This window comes from Anabas testudineus, chromosome 17, assembly GCF_900324465.2.
Source record: "Anabas testudineus chromosome 17, fAnaTes1.2, whole genome shotgun sequence".
Classification (NCBI taxonomy): domain Eukaryota; kingdom Metazoa; phylum Chordata; class Actinopteri; order Anabantiformes; family Anabantidae; genus Anabas; species Anabas testudineus.
In genome coordinates this window covers 2,729,975-2,735,507 of record NC_046626.1, presented here as the reverse complement: position 1 = coordinate 2,735,507, position 5,533 = coordinate 2,729,975, and positions in this window count along the sequence as shown.

Genomic DNA, 5,533 nt, shown 5'->3' with positions numbered 1-5,533 from the left:
CATGGGCCAGAGAGTTATAGCTGTAGCTAATGATGGGCTTAGACACTTTCCAATCAACATTATCACTAAGGAGGCCAAGTATGACACTTCTCTGAAGCCTCTGAAACTCAGGTATCCATCCAATGCCAAGGGCATTCTCATCAATGGACACTCCTTCCAGGTGGATTATGTGGACAACACAGACAGTTCCAGTGAGCACAGGTCAGCTCTTGGTGTTAGCAGTAGTTATTTGTTTACTCATGCACATCATATCTTTGCACATCTGTCAAACTTAGTTGGAAAATGTTATTGGACTGCAATGAATAAATAAATAAATAAAGACACATGAGCATATGTACAATCTAATGCAATCCAATATCAATAGCAGTTCTGACATTTACTTTTAGTAAAAAGTTTCACTTTTTAAGGTAAAACAATAAGAAAAGTGATAATCCTGTTTATATATAAATTACTGAGTTCATAGTGGGTGGTGGAGTTGTACTGGAGTGTGGTACAGCAAGAGGTGTGTTTTAATGGTCTACTCCCCTAATTTATGTCACTAGGGTGACCTCCTCATATACATAGACAAATATATATGTCCCATGTAACTTTATCTTCATCTGTGTCTTATTGATACCTCCACCCATGGTGTGTGCACAGTAGCAGATAAGGGCGTGTCATGACATCAGCGCTCAGTTAACCCTGATCAGCCTTGTCTCATTTTGTGGAGGTTAATGGTATAGCTGCAGCACCTTGCCCTGCTGCTTTCAGTATAATCATATTGTAAGCATACATAATTAATTAATTACACATGACTTCTTCTTCTCTTTCGGCTTTTCCAATCAGGGGTTGCCACAGCAAATCATCCTTCTCCACCTAACTCTATCATGGACATCTTCTACCCTAACACTAGCCAACCTCATGTCCTCTGTTAAGACATCCATATATCTCCTCTTTGGTCGTCCTCTTGTCCTCCTGCCTGGCAGCTCCATCTCCAACATCCTTCTACCAATATACTCACTATCCCTCCTCTGAACATGTCCAAACCATCTCAGTCTGGCCTCTCTGACTTTGTCGCTAACACAGGCAACATGAGCCGTCCCTCTAATGTGCTCATTCCTTATTCTGTCTAACCTGGTCACTCCTAAGGAGAACCTCAACATCTTCATCTCTGCTACCTCCATCTCAGCCTCTTGTCTCTTTTTCACTGCTACCGTCTCTAACCCATAGAGCAGAGCTGGTCTCACCACTGTCTACACCTTTCCTTTGAGTCTTGCTGACACTCTTCTGTCACACAACACTCCTGACACTTTCCTTCACCCGCTCCAACCTGCCTGCACTCGCCTCTTCACCTCTTTTCCACACTCCCCACTTCCACACTGAACTACTCTGACGTACTTCTCTGCTACTCCCGACGACCTCATACAGTACCACAGCTCCTCCCTCGGCACCCTGTCATACGCCTTCTCTAAATCTACAAAGACACAATGCAGCTCCTTCTGACCATCTCTGTACTTTTCCATCAACATTCTCAAAGCAAAAATGGCATCAGTGGTGCTCTTACGGGGCATGAAACCATGCTGCTGCTCACAAATCTCCACCTTCTTCCTAAGCCTGGCTTCCACTACTCTTTCCCACAGCTTCATTGTGTGACTCATCAACTTTATTCCTCTGTAATTGCTGCAGTTCTGCGTGTCACCCTTGTTCATAAAGATCGGAACCAGAACGCTTCTCCTCCATTCCTCAGGGATCTTCTCACTCTCTAGAATCCAATTAACAAACTGGTTAGAAACTCCACTGCTGTCTCTCCTAAGCACTTCCACACCTCCACAGATACGTCATCAGGACCAACAGCCTTTCCACTCTTCATCCTTTTCAGAGCCTTCCTCACCTCATCCTTTCCAATCTCTGCTATTTCCTGCTCCACAACATCCACATCCTCCTCCCTTCTTTCCCTGTCATTTTCCTCATTCATCAGATCCTCAAAATACTCCTTCCATCTTTTCTGCACACTCTCCTGGGTTGTTAGCACCTTTCCATCTCTGTCCTTAGTCGCCCTTATCTGTTGCACATCCTTCCCATCTCTATCTCTCTGTCTGGCTAGCCTGTACAAGTCCTTCTCTCCTTCCTTTGTGTCTAACCTGTCATACAGCTCATCCTAAGCTTTCTGTTTGGCCTTTGCCACCTCCCTCTTCACTCTATGCTGCAATTCCTTGTACTCCTGTCTACTTTCCTCAGTCCTTTCTACATCCCACTTCCTTCTAGCTAACCTCTTCCTCTGGACGCATTCCTGTACTTCCTCATTCCACCACCAAGTGTCTTTACCTTCTTTACTCTTTCCAGATGACACACCTAGCACCTTCCTACCTGTTTCCCTGATAACCCCTGCTGTAGTTTCCCAGTCATCTGGAAGCTCATCTTGACCACCCAGAACCTGTCTCAACTTCTGCCTGAATTCCTCACAAGTTTCTTCATTCTTTAGCTTCCACCACTTGGTCTTCTTCTCTGCCTTCCCTCTCTTCTTCTTCCTGACCTCCAGAGTCATCTTACACACCACCATGCTGTGCTGTCTGGCTACACTCTCTCCTGCCACCACTTTGTCACTAACCTCTCTCAAATGACCTCGTCTACATAGGATGTAGTCCACCTGTGTGCTCCTACCTCCACTTCTGTATGTCACTCTATGTTCCTCTCGCTTCTGGAAGTAAGTGTTGACTACAGCCATTTCCATCCTCTTAGCAAAGTCCACCACCATCTGTCCTCCCAGATTCTTTCCTTTACACCAAACCTGCCCATCACCTACTCATCACCTCTGTTGCCCTCACCAACATGCCCATTGAAGTCTGCTCCAACAACTACTCTCTCTCCTCCACCGAATATTTTTCCATTCTTATTATATTTAGCAGTGTGTTAGAAAAAATAATTATCACACTCACAATTCAGTCAGGATTAAATATTACTTCATATTTCTTTCTGTTTTGTGACATTCATTAATCCTGCCCTGCTGCTAGAGGTCATATAATATGACAGGTCACAGAATACAGTTTAACACCAGTGGGCTGAGGCTGAGCAATCATCCTTCTCTAGTTGTCCATAATAGCATACATTTTGATATTAACATGATGGAAGAAATATTTAAACAAATTATTTGTACTTCCTCTTCACCTAGAGTATCCTCTGATAAAATATGGTTTTTTAGGTGTTTGATTAAATTTGGAACATTTCAGCCAGTTTGTTGTGTTGTTGCCAGCTATTGCTGGGTCAAGTGGAATCGTTGAGTTTTCTATATAATCGTGTATACAGTTATACAGACGTGGAAAACAATTTTGGTACTTCTCCGTTAAAGTAAGAAAAATCAACAATGGGACGTCGTCTGGTGGTACCAGCACCACACAGTCGACACCAAGGAAAACTGTTCAGCTCAGTGATCCCACAATGGTGGAATGAGCTGCCTATCTCTGCACGTTCAGCCACCTCTCTTGCAATCTTTAAAAAACTGCTGAAAACAGAACTCTTCCGCATCTTCCTTTGCACTTAAATAAAAAAAAAAAAAAAAAAAAAAAAAAAAAACTTTTCTACTCTTTTTTGATAGCACTTGCTTTGATGTCATTTCTTCTTGACTTAGATTTTGTTTGCTTGCCTTGTTCCTCACTTGTAAGTCGCTTTGGATAAAAGTGTCTGCCAAATGACTAAATGTAAATGTAACAATGGTCACTGAAATATCTTAAAATGGAGAAAAGTAATAATAATAAAAAAATTATTAAAAATTAACTAATGAAAATCAAACATTCCTTTTGAGTTGTGGTTCCACAGAAGTGTTCTTAAAAAAAAAACTAATGAAACTGGCTTAACAAAGCACTGGACAATTCTGAAATAAAGAATTGGCCAAAATACCTCGACAGGTTCAGAAGTCTCAAGTGTTCTTAAAAAAAAAAAAACTAATGAAACTGGCTTAACAAAGCACTGGACAATTCTGAAATAAAGAATTGGCCAAAATACCTCGACAGGTTCAGAAGTCTCATGGAAAATTATAGAAACTTGATTGATTGCAATGATTGTCTCAAAGGGTTGTCAAAGTATTATGTTAAGGGTACCATCATTTTTGTCCAGGTCAGTTTCATTTTCAGTTTTTTTTTACTTTTGTTGAACCACAATTTAAAAGCAATCTCTGATTTTGATAATTTTTTTGTAATTTTAAAATAGTATATATTATAATATTAATATTATTTATTGTTCTTGTCAATTTTTTTGTTTTTTTTTTCTGTGATCTTTATGAGTGTCTCTGTTTTTACCAAATGGGTACCAGCAATTGAAATTAAACTGGAATCCCAGATATGTTAAGTAGGAGATGTATGTGACTGTTGAATTTTATTAAGGCCTAACTTAGGTCTGTTTCATGAATGAATGAAGCGCTGCCCCACATGTGCACAGAGAAACGGTTACCCACACAGGCGTGTTGTGGAAATTGGTAAACATGTAATTTCACTCCAGCAGATTGAGTGAGTCCAGGTTCTGTTTAGAGTTGTATGTAAGTTTTCTGTACTTAATCATAAAAATAATAAATTTAAATTTTAATAAATTGGGGGACCTCTACTGATAAACTGAGCTCCTCTCCTCTCTCCTTTCTCCTGTATCAATGCAAATGCCACCATTGCACGTCATTAACTTTGTGTCTTCTCTCTCTTTTAGTTGTGTTTCCTCCTCTCTGTCTCCCTCTCTCTGTACTTTTCTGCAGGTATCCTCGGCCTGGAGCTGTACATCTCCAGAATCCAGTTCATCTGCCCAATGTTCTTGATGCTTGTTGTTGTCTTTATTGCCTGCTGTTCTTTTCTCTCTTCTCTTTCCACTCACCCCAACCGGTCGAGGCAGATGGCCGCCCACTATGAGCCTGGTTCTGCTGGAGGTTTCTTCCTCTAAAGGGAGTTTTTCCTCTCCACTGTTGCCTAAAGCTTGCTCAAATGGGATTGTTGGGTTTTCTCTATAATTTTTTGTATAAATATTTTCTGTAATAAGGTCTTAAACCTTACACTGTAAAGTGCCTTGAGATAACTTCTGTTGTAAATTGGCGCTATACAAATAAAATTGAATTGAATTGAATTGAATTAATAAAAAACTGCTGTTTTCATACAGTATTGGTGATCACAGTAAGATAGGATCAGTAAATTATTAAGTACTAAATTATGGTAATGTCAGTATCATGTGGAGAGAGCATATTCTGTTCCTCGAACTTGAACATTCAGGGCTTTCCACCTCTCCCTTGATTTGGCTTCCTAATCGAGGTTGAAACAACGGAATATTTTACTTTACAACCCCCACTGTGAGTCTGATCCACTCATAGGCCAATTGTTACAGTAACCTATTGGTGTTTTAGTGGGCCATTCACACCTTGTCTGCCCCAACCCTGCTAAACAGAATCTATGTGCATCTCCAGCTGCTAACATTGCACATGCACACACACACACACATACAGATCAAAACCAAAGAACAAGCTTCATGATGACCCTTAGGAAAAATTAGGATGCAACACTGCTTCAAATTAGAACATCTGTGTACA